Source organism: Hemitrygon akajei, unplaced genomic scaffold (assembly GCF_048418815.1).
Source record: "Hemitrygon akajei unplaced genomic scaffold, sHemAka1.3 Scf000100, whole genome shotgun sequence".
Taxonomy (NCBI): domain Eukaryota; kingdom Metazoa; phylum Chordata; class Chondrichthyes; order Myliobatiformes; family Dasyatidae; genus Hemitrygon; species Hemitrygon akajei.
In genome coordinates, this window is record NW_027331986.1 from 1,297,835 (window position 1) to 1,314,293 (window position 16,459).

The 16,459-nt window shown below is 43.5% G+C and overlaps 1 protein-coding gene across 1 annotated transcript in view; it reads left to right on the top strand.

Annotated features, from left to right (window-relative positions):
- The window catches only part of LOC140723084 (NACHT, LRR and PYD domains-containing protein 3-like), a 767,011-nt gene that overhangs the window by 25,460 nt on the left and 725,092 nt on the right, over positions 1-16,459 (top strand). The window lies entirely within an intron of this gene.

A 16,459-nucleotide genomic window follows, 5' to 3' on the forward strand; every position in this document is an offset into this window, starting at 1 on the left:
TAATCAGTCTGATGACCTGGCGGAAAAAGCTGTCCCGCCTGTTGGTCTTGGTTTTTATGCTGTGGTACCATTTCCCAGATGGTAGTAGCTGGAACAGTTTGTGGTTGTTGTGACTTGGGTCCAGAATGATCCTTTGGGCCCTTTTTTACACACCTATCTCAATAAATGTCCTGAATAGAGGGAGGTTCACATCTACAGATGTGCTGGGCTATCCACACCACTCTCTGCAAAGTCCTGCGATTGACAGAAGTACAGTTCCCATATCAGGCAGTGGGGCTGCCTGTCAGGATGCTCTCAATTGTGCCCCTGTAGAAGGTTCTTAGGATTTGGGGCCCCATCCCAAACTTCATCAAACGTCTGAGGTGAAAGAGACACTGTTGTGCCTTTCTCACCACACAACCATTATGTACAGACCACGTGAGATCCTCAATGATGTGTATCCTCAGGAATTTAAAGCTGTTCACCCTCTCAACCCCAGATCCATTGACATCAATAGGTATCAGCCTGTCTCCATTCCTCATGTTCTTGCGACATTGCAACCAGCTTTGTTTTTGCAACATTGAGGGAGGGGCTCTTTCCCTGACACCACTGTGTCGGGGTGATGACTTCTTCTCTGTGGGCTGCCTCATTATTAATTGAGATTCGGCCAATCTGTGTAGTGTTGTCAGCAAATTTCATTAGCGGATTGGATCTGTGGCTGGTGACACAGTCAAGCGTATACAGAGCGAAAAGGAGGGAGCTTAGAACACAGCCCTAAGGGGCACCTGTTTTGAAGGTCAGAGAGGCAGAGGTGAGGGAGCCCACTCTTACCACTTGCCGGCGATCTGATAGGAAGTCCATTGTCCACTTGCACAAGATAGGGTGAAGGCAGGGTCTCTTAGCTTCTTGGCGAGCCTGGAGGGAATTATGGTGTCGAATGCTGAACAGTACAGCAAGAACAGCATTCTCACATAAGCACCCATCTTCTCCAGAGGTTTAAGGAGGTGTGCAGAGCAGTGAAGATTGTGTCATCTGTTGATCGGTTGTATCTGTAGGTGAATTGTAGTGGGTCCAGTGTGGGTGGTAGCAAGCTGCAGATGTAGTCCTTGACCAGCCTCTCAAAGCATTTGCTTATCATTGAGCTGAGTGCGACAGGATGCCAACATGTTTAGACATGTTACCTTGGTCTTTTTAGCTAGAGCGACAATGGTGGATGTTTTGAAGTAGGAGGATATTCTACACTGGGAGAGGGAGAGATTTAAAATGTTTCTAAACACACCCGCCATTTGTGTCACGCAAATACCGAGTAACCGCCCTGGGATGCCGTCCAGTCCCGCAACCTTGAGACTTTTCCACTCATTGGAAACACCTGCGAATTTCAGCCTCAGAGATGACCATGGTGCAGGTCGCTTTGCCGGCTGTCCTCGAGGGCTCAGTGTTGGCAATATCAAACCGAGCGTAAAAAGATTTGGCTCCTCTGGGAGGGAGGCAGTGATGTTGGCAGCACCACTGTGCTTAGCTTTGAATTCCGCGATGGTTGCCATAAGCCATATTTGCCGCATTACCATAAGCTGTGTGTGTTGTTTGAGAGTTGTGCCTGGATATTGTCCCTGTATTGTTGTTTCACTGCCTTGATGACTTTGCACAGATCGGATCTGAATTTCTTGAGCTCCTGACGAATACCGGCAACGTAGGCTGTCCGTCGTGCGTTAAGTGCTGTTTGCATGGAACTGATCATCCAGGGCTTCTGGTTCGGGTTGACCTGACCAATTTCTGGGGGGAGTCATCCACCAGCTGTGATAATAACACACAGCTGGGGGATGTTGTTATTAAATAGCTGTGATAATAACAGCTGTGAACTCCCTCGGCTGCCAGAAAGATTTACACAGCAGCACCAGGTACTCCAGATCCAGGGAACAAAAGGATTTGAGGGCATGGACATTCCAGTGTTCCAGCAAGCATCAGTGACCATGAAGCATACGCTAAATCCTCTTCTCTTCCCCAATTGGTTTATATATTCTGGTTCTGCAGACCCGGGAGCAGTTGGGACTCAGGGACAGCTGGGATGCGAGCGCTTGGGTAGTTGGATCCTTCTTACATTTCATCTTTTCTTTAGCAGTCATTCTTCTGAATTCCTCAAAATTCTTGGCTTTGCCGTGGATCAGCTGCTGCCACTCTTTGATCTTCATATTTGCCTGATACAGCCTCTGCTTAATTTGGTCCTTGTACCTCTTGTACGGGCACCATGATCTCTATTGCCCTGAGAGAGTTCTCTGTGGAGTACTGCTTTTGGTAACCCGGAGTTCTCCATGTGAGGCATGTGTCCTGTCCATTGGAGCTGGCTGAGCAGCAAAGTGGCTTCAGGGCTTGGAAGTTGAGCATATCTAGCTATGCTTGACTGCGTGATTATATGAAATATTATATTAAATAAGTTGTGCAGAAATAGAAATAAAAAAGTGATTACTGTGGCACTACTCCAATCCTGTGCAGTATTCCCCATGAACCAGACGGTGATGCAGCCAGTTATAATGCTCTCCAAGTTATACCTATAGAAATATTTGAGTGATATTGGAAACTCCTAACTGTTGTGCCTTCTTTATAGCTGCATGGATATATCGGATCCAGGTTAGATACTCACATCAGATATTAACACCCAGGAATTTGAAATTGCTCTGTCTCCACTTAAGATCCCTCTGTGGACTAGTGTGTTGAGTTCCTTCATCTTGCCTTTTCTGACATCTAGAATTAGCTCATTTATTTTCATCAACACAAGCAGGATTCTGCTCTCCATACAAGCATATGCAATTCTGATAAAGGGTACACATCACTGAAAGGAAATATAAGTATAACCCATATGCAGATGATACCAAGGTAGGTGGCGTTGTGGATAATGAAGTAGGTTTTCAAAGCTTGCAGAGAGATTTAGGCCAGTTAGAAGAGTGGGCTGAAAGATGGCAGATGGAGTTTAATGCTGATAAGTGTGAGGTGCTGCATTTTGGTAGGACTAATCAAAATAGGACATACATGGTAAATAGTAGGGCATTGAGGAATGCAGCAGAACAGAATGATGTAGGAATAATGGTGCATAGTTCCCTGAAGGTAGAATCTCATGTGGATAGGGTGGTGAAGAAAACTTTTGGTATGCTGGCCTTTATAAATCAGAGCATTGAGTTTAGGAGTTGGGATGTAATGTTAAAATTGTACAAGGCATTGGTAAGGCCGAATTTGGAGTATTGTGTACAGTTCTCGTCACTGAATTATAGGAAAGATGTCAACAAAATAGAGAGAGTACAGAGGAGATTTACTAGAATGTTACATGGGCTTCAGCACCCAAGTTACAGAAAAAGGTTGAACAAGTTAAGTCTTTATTCTTTGGAGTGTAGAAGGTTGAGGGGGGTACTTGATAGAGGTATTTAAAATTATGAGGGGGATGGATAGAGTTGACATGGATAGGCTATTTCCATTGAGAGTAGGGGAGATTCAGACATGAGTACATGAGTTGAGAGTTAAGGGGCAAAAGTTTAGGGGTAACATGAGGGGGAACTTTTTTACTCAGAGCGGTAGCTGTGTGGAACAACCTTCCAGTAGAAGTGGTAGAGGAAGGTTCGATTTTGTCATTTAAAAAATATGGATAGGTATGTGGACAGGAAAGGAATGGAGGGTTATGTGCTGAGAGCAGGTAGGTGGGACTAGGTGAGAGTAAGTGTTCGGCATGGACTAGAAGGGCTGAGATGGCCTGTTCCCGTGCTGTAATTGTTATATGGTTATAAAAATGAAGAAACTGTCTTAAGAGAAGTAAGTTAACTCCACAATCACAGCCGACGAGATGTCAACAAGGAATCATCAAACGCCAGGCTCAGAGTTGTTGAGCTCTTCCCAGAAACAGAAGGGATCCAGGTAGTTCACACAGCGTTATCAATAATACAGAATAAAAGACCAAAAAGTTCAAGTTGATAAATGCTGAAAATTACAAGAGAAACCCGAAACAATCCAATACCTTTCGGGATCCTGCAGTAGTTTAACTCAATCTGGTTACTTGTACAAGCACAATCAAGTGCTGGACAACATTCACAAAATTCTGTTTTAAACTACAGCTGATGAAGCTGGGTCCACTTTTAGAGTTAGAGTCCTACATATGATACTGTGACCGATCCATTATTACAGATAGGATAATCCATAATCATATGCAGACACCAACAGAATCAACAAACTCATTCGTAAGGCCAGTGATGTTGTGGGGGTGGAACTGGACTCTCTGACGGTGGTGTCTGAAAAAAGGATGCTGTTCAAGTTGCATGCCATCTTGGACAATGACTCCCATCCACTCCATAATGAACTGGTTAGGCACAGGAGTACATTCAGCCAGAGACTCATTCCACTGAGATGTAACACTGAGCGTCATAGGAAGTCATTCCTGCCTGTGGCCATCAAACTTTACAACTCCTCCCTCAGAGTGTCAGACACCCTGAGCCAATAGGCTGGTCCTGGAGTTATTTCCACTTGGCATGATTAACATTATTATTTAATTATTTATGGTTTTATATTGCTATATTTCTACACTATTCTTGGTTGGCAAGGCTGTAACAAAACCCAATTTCGCTCCGGATCAATAAAGTATATCTCTCAATAACCGTTCGGATATAATTTTATAGGATAAACAAGCAAAAACGTATTTAATAGATATAGCAATTCCAAGCTAACATAACTTACAGTAATCAATTTGTGAAAAACAGCAGAAATATGCTGAATTAAAATGGGAGATTGAAAGACTATGGAACAGATAGATAGATAGATAGATAGATACTTTATTCATCCCCATGGGGAAATTCAACCTTTTTTTTCCAATGTCCCATACACTTGTTGTAGCAAAAACTAATTACATACAATACTTAACTCAGTACTTAACATGAACAGGGTATTCATTATCCCAATCGTAATATCAATGCAAATATACAGATAATATACGTCATCAATACTAAATCTAAAAGTGTGGGTATAATAATAATCAGAAAGAAGTAGCTCTATCATTGTCTAGGGGATAATGTATTGTCCGATGGAAATATAAAAGTCACTCAGTTCATTCAGGCTGCAGCCTTGGTTGGAGTTGAGAGAGAGATTTTGAGAAACTTGCCAATTCCTTTTATGATTTTGATCCGTTGGGAGTCCCGTTGGTGTGGCCGTTCACTTGTGGCTTCTCCTTTAGCTAAAGCCGTTCTTCCGTGGTGAGGCCGCCAACCCCAGGCAAGGGAAGGACGCACACGAGCCCCCCACTGGCTGTCGCTATTAAACGCTGTCATGGGATTTCTAGCGTCTCTCCTGATGCGTCTAAAGGGATTGTTCCCCAGACCCTCTTTTATCCTTACTCACAGGGTCTCAGATGTCAATCAGGTTGGGATGATGCAATCCCTCAACCAGCCCACTCTGGTCGTCCCCTGAGGGCTTCAATGAATAGTACATTACTCAATACACAATTCTGTCTCCAAGAGACCATAGCCATTATCAGTGGCTTTGTTTTGCTGAGGCCAGGACACATTCCAAACCTTGAGGATTCTGCGTGTCTCTCTCTCATTTCCTGGGTCCCAGACCCAAATTAATAGCGATCTTGCGATTCTCAAAAAGGAGGGAACTACTTTGTACCCTTCAGCCCCTCAGAGTTGTGGCACATTCATAACACCCCCTTCCTTCAAAGATTTTTACCATCGGTAAAAATGAATTAATACAGAGTCTTACAGGATTTTAGCATCTAACACAATACAAAAGAGCTTTTTTTCACTACAGAGTAATACAGTTATACATTCAATTCAGCATCTAAACAGTTAGCGATTACATTGTCACTTCCCTTACTATCTTAACATCTTGTACCTTAATAAATTCCTGTAGCATCAGACTCCAATTTGATAACCACCTATTTTTATTCCTTTCCTTCAGCAAACAAAAACTAAAGAGTAGTGATCTTAGCTTACGTGTATACTACAAAAGTTCATGCAAATACTAATCTTTATGTTACTTTCAAACTTAACAGTCAATCTTCCATGGGGGTTGTCTTTATTATTTACATGCTTTGTCGACATCCCTTAAAACCGGATCCTGTTAGTTAAAATGGCATCCCGTCAACCTTCGCCCCTTTTCTAGTTATCTCCCACGTGGTTAACTTGTATACTAGTGTGGAATGGGCTTTCGCATGCTCCTTTCATAGGAGTTATTTTATCAACAATGTGTTCCAAACTTTGACCATTTTCCGAATTTCCACACAATTCTTTAATTTTAAGCAAGTTGTTAGCATTATCTTCAGGACCCTTCTGCCTCTTCACAGCACTCTCTTGAATAACAATAGCGTGTGGGGCACCTTTACATTCCAAATCAACCTGTAATTGATTCGCAGGCACCATGTTACCAAGCCATTGTCTCTGTAGCCTGGTTGCTGCTTCTGACATCAATCCAGACTTTAAATCTTTTCCATTCAATTTAGGAACTACACTTTTCCCTTTTCCTTCAATAATAAGATTCACATCACCACCTTTTATCTCCTCACTAACTTTTAACACACCTTCGAACACAAACAACTGGGAATTCTCACTTCCCACTATTACCAAGGTTAACCCTTTCTTCACTGAACCAAGTCCATCTGACCCACAAGGTCTGCATTCCTTTTCAACTGAATCAAATACCTCAGACTTTTTCTGAGCTCCATTACTAGGTTCAGTACCACGTGCATCCACATCTTGAACACACTCAAATGGGACATCTGCCTCTTCCAAGCTTTCAATACCCGTACCCTTTTCAAATTCTAAATTCCCCTGATCCTCCCAGTTACTCTCTGGGCAACTCCCTTCTGGAGTAAACTCAACCCTGCGGGCTGAAACAACCTCATCTGCCAACCCAGCAGACTTCTTCAAGGTAATGGCATCCTTTTCATCTAGGACTGCCCTCATTTCATTATCGGGAACACCTTTAGAATTTTCAACTTCTTCAAACAGTTCTGCCAAACCAGACAGATCATCCATGTCCAACCCTGGACATTTTAACAGCCTTATCTGTTTCTCATCTTTACTTCGTGCCTCTATAAATTTCCTCCTGGCTAAGGGCAGGACTACCTCCTCTCCTTTACTCTCTTTCACTTTCCTATTCTCCATTTTTACCACCCTCTAAACCCTCTTGGTACAGAGTCAGTAAAAACGTCTCGGCCAAATCGATACTGGCCTGATTTAAACTGGTCTCGTTCTCAGCTGCCTTTCTCGACATGCTGTGAGTGGTTGCGCATGCGGGATAGATCTTTGAATCCAGGGGCGGGTCCTCAACACTTACAGGCTGGCTCGGCAGCTCCATGGCCGACCAAACGTCATCACCCAGAAGGATGTCTACGTCAGTTCTCGGGAATTCTGATCGCTCCCCTATTTCTACTGGTCCAGATACCAGCCCACAATTTATAACGATCCTATGCAAAGGCACCGCTTCTGTCCCTTTTCCTATGCCTCTCAAAGCCACCTCTCAAGTCTTGCGACCAAAATCCAGTACCGTACTGCTAATCAATTACAGCTCAGCTCCCGTGTCTCTCCAGATCTGCACTGGAACTGGTGTGTCTCCCTCTCTCACAGACACGGTTCCTTCTGAAATACATTTCTCAGACACTTCTCGTACTCTGTCTACCAGGGGCTCTCTCGTCGATTTACTGATCACCATAACACATCCTGTAGGGACTGCTGCTTTCCATTTTCCTGTCTCCTTCCTCGGAGCACGGCACTTAGATGCAATATGACCCACCTTTCCACAATTAAAACAGGTCAAACCAGGACCTCTCCTGCCGTCTTGCCTTTCCTCCTCCTTAATTTTACCACTAGCTCCCGGCGGGATCTCTGCCTCAGCCGACATGCTTTCTCTACCATTCCCACGGTCTCTCTGGTAACTTTCATTCAAGGAAAACTTTGTCTTGTAGGTTAGGGCATATTCATCTGAGAACCTAGCAAATTCGGAGATGGACTTATTCGGCTTCTCATTCAAATACATCCGGATATCATTCGAAACACAACCTTTAAATTCCTTAATCAGAATTAACTCCCTAAGTGCCAAAAATCTTCTTCCACTATTTATGCTGCACACCAACGATCCAAGAGAACACTGTTCTCATAGGCAAGCTCGATATACGTCTGATTCCACCCTTTCTTTAAATTTCTGAACTTTTGTCTATACGCTTCAGGTACCAATTCATACGTCCGAAGAATGGCCTCCTTTACTTTCTCATAATTCTCAGACTCCTCCTCCATGGACAATGCCGCATATGCCCGATGTGCCTTCCCTTTTAACACACTTTGTAACAACGCCACCCACTGCTCTTTGGGCTACTTCTGACTCACTGCCACCTTTTCAAAATGCAAGAAATAACTATCAACATCCATCTCCTCGAACGGAGGTGCTAACCTAAACTCCCGACTAACATTAAACCGCTCCTCTCGGTCTGACCCTTGAGCTCTTCACTCTTGCCTTAACTTCTCCATGTCCAAGTCATGTTGCCTCTGTTTCTCCTTCTCCTCATACTCTCTCTCCTTCTCTTTCCTGGCCCTTTCCTTCTCTTTTTCAGCTGCTTCCAGCTGTTTTAACTTAATTTCATGTTCCAACCTTAATTTCTCCAACTCTAACTGAGCTGTCCCACTAGCTGGTGCCTTTTCAGGGATATTTTCCAATACCTCAGCCGAAAACACATTCTTCACAATATAATACTGAGTTATGGCCCTCCGCACCTCCCGCTTTTTCATTGGCAACCTCACCTCTGCGAGGTTTAGTCCTTTCGCAATATTTATCGTCCGAATTTGTGGCCGTCTCTAGCGCCTCCACAGTTGGGTTTTCTATAAATTCATCCACGTCCATCTTTGAGGGTATCCCGTCTGGTAACCCGCGCAACCAGACCCACGTTTGGACTTACAAGCCCGATTCACTTGCCCTCCAATTTGTTATCAAATCCCGGACGAGCCCCCATTTTTTTAACGAACCCCTTAACTGGGTCACTTACCAGCAAAGATAGAGTGGTCCGCTGAAGTCTGATGGTACTATTTGTAACAGTATTTTTTAGTAAAAATACACAAAAATAATATCAATGCAAACATACAGATAATATACGTCGTCCATACTAAATCTAAAAGTGTGGGTATAATAATAATCTATAAGAAATATCTCTATCGTTGTCTAGGGGATACTGTATTGTCTAATGGAAATATAAATATGGTGGCGTGTTGGGGAGGAAGCATTAAGAAGAGGGACACCTCACGTCTTAATAAGCTGATAAGGAAGGCGGGCTCTGTCGTGGGCAAAGTACTGGAGAGTTTAACATCGGTAGCTGAGCGAAGGGCGCTGAGTAGGCTACGGTCAATTATGGAAAACCCTGAACATCCTCTACATAGCACCATCCAGAGACAGAGAAGCAGTTTCAGCAACAGGTTACTATCGATGCAATGCTCCTCAGACAGGATGAAGAGGTCAATACTCCCCAATGCCATTAGGCTTTACAATTCAACCACCAGGACTTAAGAACTTTTTTTTTAAAGCTATTATTAATGCTTTTTGAGTTAGTGATTTAGATGCATATCATATTTTTACTGAGTTAAGTATTGTATGTAATTAGTTTTTGCTACAACAAGTGTATGGGACATTGGAAAAAAACGGTTGAATTTCCCCATGGGGATGAATAAAGTATCTATCTATCTATCTATCTATCTATCTATCTATCTATCTATCTATCTAAAAGTCACTCAGTTCATTCAGGCTGCAGCCTTGGTTGGAGTTGAGAGAGAGATTTTGAGAAACTTGCCAATTCCTTTTATGATTTCGATCCATTGGGAGTCCCGTTGGTGTGGCCGTTCACTTGTGGCCTCTCCTTTAGCTAAAGCCGTTCTTCTATGGTGAGGCCGCCAATCCCAGGCAAGGGAAGGACGCACATGAGCCCCCCACCGGCTGTCGCTATTAAACGCTGTCATGGGATTTCTAGCATCTCTCCTGATGCGTCTAAAGGGATTGTTCCCCAGACCCTCTTTTATCCTTACTCACAGGGTCTCAGATGTCAATCAGGTTGGGATGATGCAATCCCTCAACCAGCCCACTCTGGTCGTCCCCTGAGGGCTTCAATAAATAGTACAGTACTCAATACACAATTCTGTCTCCAAGAGACCATAGCCATTATCAGTGGCTTTGTTTTGCTGAGGCCAGGACACATTCCAAACCTTGAGGATTCTGCGTGTCTCTCTCTCATTTCCTGGGTCCCAGACCCAAATTAATAGCGATCTTGCGATTCTCAAAAAGGAGGGAGCTACTTTGTACCCTTCGGCCCCTCAGAGTTGTGGCACATTCATAACACCCCCTTCCTTCAAAGATTTTTACCATCGGTAAAAATGAATTAATACAGAGTCTTACAGGATTTTAGCATCTAACACAATACAAAAGAGCTTTTTTTCACTACAGAGTAATACAGTTATACATTCAATTCAGCATCTAAACAGTTAGCGATTACATTGTCACTTCCCTTACTATCTTAACATCTTGTACCTTAATAAATTCCTGTAGCATCAGACTCCAATTTGATAACCACCTATTTTTATTCCTTTCCTTCAGCAAACAAATACTAAAGAGTAGTGATCTTAGCTTACGTGTATACTACAAAAGTTCATGCAAATACTAATCTTTATGTTACTTTCAAACTTAACAGTCAATCTTCCATGGGGGTTGTCTTTATTATTTACATGCTTTGTCGACATCCCTTAAAACCGGATCCTGTTAGTTAAAATGGCATCCCGTCAACCTTCGCCCCTTTTCTAGTTATCTCCCACGTGGTTAACTTGTATACTAGTGTGGAATGGGCTTTCGCATGCTCCTTTCATAGGAGTTATTTTATCAACAATGTGTTCCAAACTTTGACCATTTTCCGAATTTCCACACAATTCTTTAATTTTAAGCAAGTTGTTAGCATTATCTTCAGGACCCTTCTGCCTCTTCACAGCACTCTCTTGAATAACAATAGCGTGTGGGGCACCTTTACATTCCAAATCAACCTGTAATTGATTCGCAGGCACCATGTTACCAAGCCATTGTCTCTGTAGCCTGGTTGCTGCTTCTGACATCAATCCAGACTTTAAATCTTTTCCATTCAATTTAGGAACTACACTTTTCCCTTTTCCTTCAATAATAAGATTCACATCACCACCTTTTATCTCCTCACTAACTTTTAACACACCTTCGAACACAAACAACTGGGAATTCTCACTTCCCACTATTACCAAGGTTAACCCTTTCTTCACTGAACCAAGTCCTTCTGACCCACAAGGACTGCATTCCTTTTCAACTGAATCAAATACCTCAGACCTTTTCTGAGCTCCATTACTAGGTTCAGTACCACGTGCATCCACATCTTGAACACACTCAAATGGGACATCTGCCTCTTCCAAGCTTTCAATACCCGTACCCTTTTCAAATTCTAAATTCCCCTGATCCTCCCAGTTACTCTCTGGGCAACTCCCTTCTGGAGTAAACTCAACCCTGCGGGCTGAAACAACCTCATCTGCCAACCCAGCAGACTTCTTCAAGGTAATGGCATCCTTTTCATCTAGGACTGCCCTCATTTCATTATCGGGAACACCTTTAGAATTTTCAACTTCTTCAAACAGTTCTGCCAAACCAGACAGATCATCCATGTCCAACCCTGGACATTTTAACAGCCTTATCTGTTTCTCCTCTTTACTTCGTGCCTCTATAAATTTCCTCCTGGCTAAGGGCAGGACTACCTCCTCTCCTTTACTCTCTTTCACTTTCCTATTCTCCATTTTTACCACCCTCTAAACCCTCTTGGTACAGAGTCAGTAAAAACGTCTCGGCCAAATCGATACTGGCCTGATTTAAACTGGTCTCGTTCTCAGCTGCCTTTCTCGACATGCTGTGAGTGGTTGCGCATGCGGGATAGATCTTTGAATCCAGGGGCGGGTCCTCAACACTTACAGGCTGGCTCGGCAGCTCCATGGCCGACCAAACGTCATCACCCAGAAGGATGTCTACGTCAGTTCTCGGGAATTCTGATCGCTCCCCTATTTCTACTGGTCCAGATACCAGCCCACAATTTATAACGATCCTATGCAAAGGCACCGCTTCTGTCCCTTTTCCTATGCCTCTCAAAGCCACCTCTCAAGTCTTGCGACCAAAATCCAGTACCTTACTGCTAATCAATTACAGCTCAGCTCCCGTGTCTCTCCAGATCTGCACTGGAACTGGTGTGTCTCCCTCTCTCACAGACACGGTTCCTTCTGAAATACATTTCTCAGACACTTCTCGTACTCTGTCTACCAGGGGCTCTCTCGTCGATTTACTGATCACCATAACACATCCTGTAGGGACTGCTGCTTTCCATTTTCCTGTCTCCTTCCTCGGAGCACGGCACTTAGATGCAATATGACCCACCTTTCCACAATTAAAACAGGTCAAACCAGGACCTCTCCTGCCGTCTTGCCTTTCCTCCTCCTTAATTTTACCACTAGCTCCCGGCGGGATCTCTGCCTCAGCCGACATGCTTTCTCTACCATTCCCACGGTCTCTCTGGTAACTTTCATTCAAGGAAAACTTTGTCTTGTAGGTTAGGGCATATTCATCTGAGAACCTAGCAAATTCGGAGATGGACTTATTCGGCTTCTCATTCAAATACATCCGGATATCATTCGAAACACAACCTTTAAATTCCTTAATCAGAATTAACTCCCTAAGTGCCAAAAATCTTCTTCCACTATTTATGCTGCACACCAACGATCCAAGAGAACACTGTTCTCATAGGCAAGCTCGATATACGTCTGATTCCACCCTTTCTTTAAATTTCTGAACTTTTGTCTATACGCTTCAGGTACCAATTCATACGTCCGAAGAATGGCCTCCTTTACTTTCTCATAATTCTCAGACTCCTCCTCCATGGACAATGCCGCATATGCCCGATGTGCCTTCCCTTTTAACACACTTTGTAACAACGCCACCCACTGCTCTTTGGGCTACTTCTGACTCACTGCCACCTTTTCAAAATGCAAGAAATAACTATCAACATCCATCTCCTCGAACGGAGGTGCTAACCTAAACTCCCGACTAACATTAAACCGCTCCTCTCGGTCTGACCCTTGAGCTCTTCACTCTTGCCTTAACTTCTCCATGTCCAAGTCATGTTGCCTCTGTTTCTCCTTCTCCTCATACTCTCTCTCCTTCTCTTTCCTGGCCCTTTCCTTCTCTTTTTCAGCTGCTTCCAGCTGTTTTAACTTAATTTCATGTTCCAACCTTAATTTCTCCAACTCTAACTGAGCTGTCCCACTAGCTGGTGCCTTTTCAGGGATATTTTCCAATACCTCAGCCGAAAACACATTCTTCACAATATAATACTGAGTTATGGCCCTCCGCACCTCCCGCTTTTTCATTGACAACCTCACCTCTGCGAGGTTTAGTCCTTTCGCAATATTTATCGTCCGAATTTGTGGCCGTCTCTAGCGCCTCCACAGTTGGGTTTTCTATAAATTCATCCACGTCCATCTTTGAGGGTTTCCCGTCTGGTAACCCGCGCAACCAGACCCACGTTTGGACTTACAAGCCCGATTCACTTGCCCGCCAATTTGTTATCAAATCCCGGACGAGCCCCCATTTTTTAACGAACCCCTTAACTGGGTCACTTACCGGCAAAGATAGAGTGGTCCGCTGAAGTCTGATGGTACTATTTGTAACAGTATTTTTTAGTAAAAATACACAAAAATAATATCAATGCAAACATACAGATAATATACGTCGTCCATACTAAATCTAAAAGTGTGGGTATAATAATAATCTATAAGAAATAGCTCTATCGTTGTCTAGGGGATACTGTATTGTCTAATGGAAATATAAATATGCTGGCGTATTGGGGAGGAAGCATTAAGAAGAGGGACACCTCACGTCTTAATAAGCTGATAAGGAAGGCGGGCTCTGTCGTGGGCAAAGTACTGGAGAGTTTAACATCGGTAGCTGAGCGAAGGGCGCTGAGTAGGCTACGGTCAATTATGGAAAACCCTGAACATCCTCTACATAGCACCATCCAGAGACAGAGAAGCAGTTTCAGCAACAGGTTACTATCGATGCAATGCTCCTCAGACAGGATGAAGAGGTCAATACTCCCCAATGCCATTAGGCTTTACAATTCAACCACCAGGACTTAAGAACTTTTTTTTTAAAGCTATTATTAATGCTTTTTGAGTTAGTGATTTAGATGCATATCATATTTTTACTGAGTTAAGTATTGTATGTAATTAGTTTTTGCTACAACAAGTGTATGGGACATTGGAAAAAAAACGGTTGAATTTCCCCATGGGGATGAATAAAGTATCTATCTATCTATCTATCTATCTATCTATCTAAAAGTCACTCAGTTCATTCAGGCTGCAGCCTTGGTTGGAGTTGAGAGAGAGATTTTGAGAAACTTGCCAATTCCTTTTATGATTTCGATCCATTGGGAGTCCCGTTGGTGTGGCCGTTCACTTGTGGCCTCTCCTTTAGCTAAAGCCGTTCTTCTATGGTGAGGCCGCCAATCCCAGGCAAGGGAAGGACGCACATGAGCCCCCCACCGGCTATCGCTATTAAACGCTGTCATGGGATTTCTAGCGTTTCTCCTGGTGCATCTAAAGGGGTTGTTCCCCAGACCCTCTTTTATCCTTACTCATGGGGTCTCAGATATCAATCAGGTTGGGATGATGCAATCCCTCAACCAGCCCACTCTGGTCATCCCCTGAGGGCTTCAATGAATAGTACAGTACTCAATACACAATTCTGTCTCCAAGAGACAATAGCCATTATCGGTGGCTTTGTTTCACTGAGGCCAGGACACATTCCAAACCTTGAGGATTCTGCGTGTCTCTCTCTCATTTCCTGGGTCCCAGACCCGAATTAATAGCGATCTTGCGATTCTCAAAAAGGTGGGGGCTACTTTGTACCCTTCGGCCCCTTAGAGTTGTGGCACATTTGTAACAGTCTTCAAAATCCACAATACCCTACACCACTGAAGTAGTCTAAAATTTCCTATCAATTGAGACATGAATGTGCTTGTTATGCCCGTAAACTGTTACCAGTTTAGGCTCAGAAAAAAATAATAATAGGAATTTATTTATAAAGCACTTTTCATCTGGAGGATGTCGTTCAAACCACATTACAACGGGATAAATTGCGAACTATAAAATACAAGAAAGTGTTGTCAGTTGTAATATACACTTCAGACTACTGCACAGTACTGTAGTTTCAGATGTTGAATTCTACAGTTTGTGGGCATAGATTGAAAACAAAACCCTGACCTCCCAATGATCCTTTGGCCTTCTACCTTATTGTCTGCCTGCACTGCATTTTCATGGCAACTAAGACACTGTTTCCCTGAACTATTCTGCTCCGTGTGTCCTTGTACAACCTCATTGCATCGATGTGATGAAGTGATCTATATGGATCGCATGCAGAAAAGTTTTCTGTAGTTCATGTGAAAATAATTTATCGATTTATTGTTGTCAATAATACAGTACCCCTTGGTTGTTTAAGATAGTTTTACCTAGGGGTGATAGTGGGGAAAAGTGGCCACAACCTATTAAATGCTCCCAGTGGTGTGCACCTCAAATAGCTTCTGACATTCAAGTCCAGCCCCTGGCGTTCATGTGTGGCTTAGCTACTAAGCTTGGAGGAAGCATTTCATCTGACGGGAGAAGGGCAAAGATGGGTTACTGGTGCCTTACAGCCAGTCGCTTTGGGCAGATGGGGCTCATTAAACATGATTGGTTGCTCATCCAGTGGAAGGAAAACTCTGATCTCAAACCTCCTCTGCCTTGTGTTACGTACCCCGTAACGGGTTAAAAAGAACCAGCAGAAATGGACACACCTGGAGTCTGAGTCTTTCACTATAAACTCTATGATATTAGTAACTAAGTGAATAAAGTAAAATGAAATGAGATAAAGTAAACAGGTTAGCAGAGTTTATGCATATATACAGGTGAGTAAATAAGCTTCCCCAGCTCAGGTGATTGGGTGATACAGTCTCAAGGTGGGATGGTAAGTGATCAGTTCAGTTCTGGAATTTGGTTTGAGTAGAGTTGGAGAGAGAGAGAGTTAGAGTGTTGGTTTGTCTTCCAATGCCGATGCCGATCCTCCACGTCATCATCCTTGCTTCCGAAACTTATTTAAAAGTCACCAACCTGTGACCACAGAAAAGGGGATGCCGTCTTCTCTGGTGGAGTTATCAACCCCAGGCCAGGGTTAAACACACCGATAGCTCTCCACCGGTCACCCCTTTGTCCACACTGTGAGCAATAATCCCACCCTTGTCGTGGGTTCACAATGCTCACGAGTGTTCTCCTTGCCTCTGGTATCGTGTATCTCCTGTGGTGTGTCTGATTAAAACATCAACTGACCTTGCATATATCTCCAAGTGCGGAACACCAGCTGTCCATCATATAGCTCCGTCTTTCAGTTTCCAAGGCAA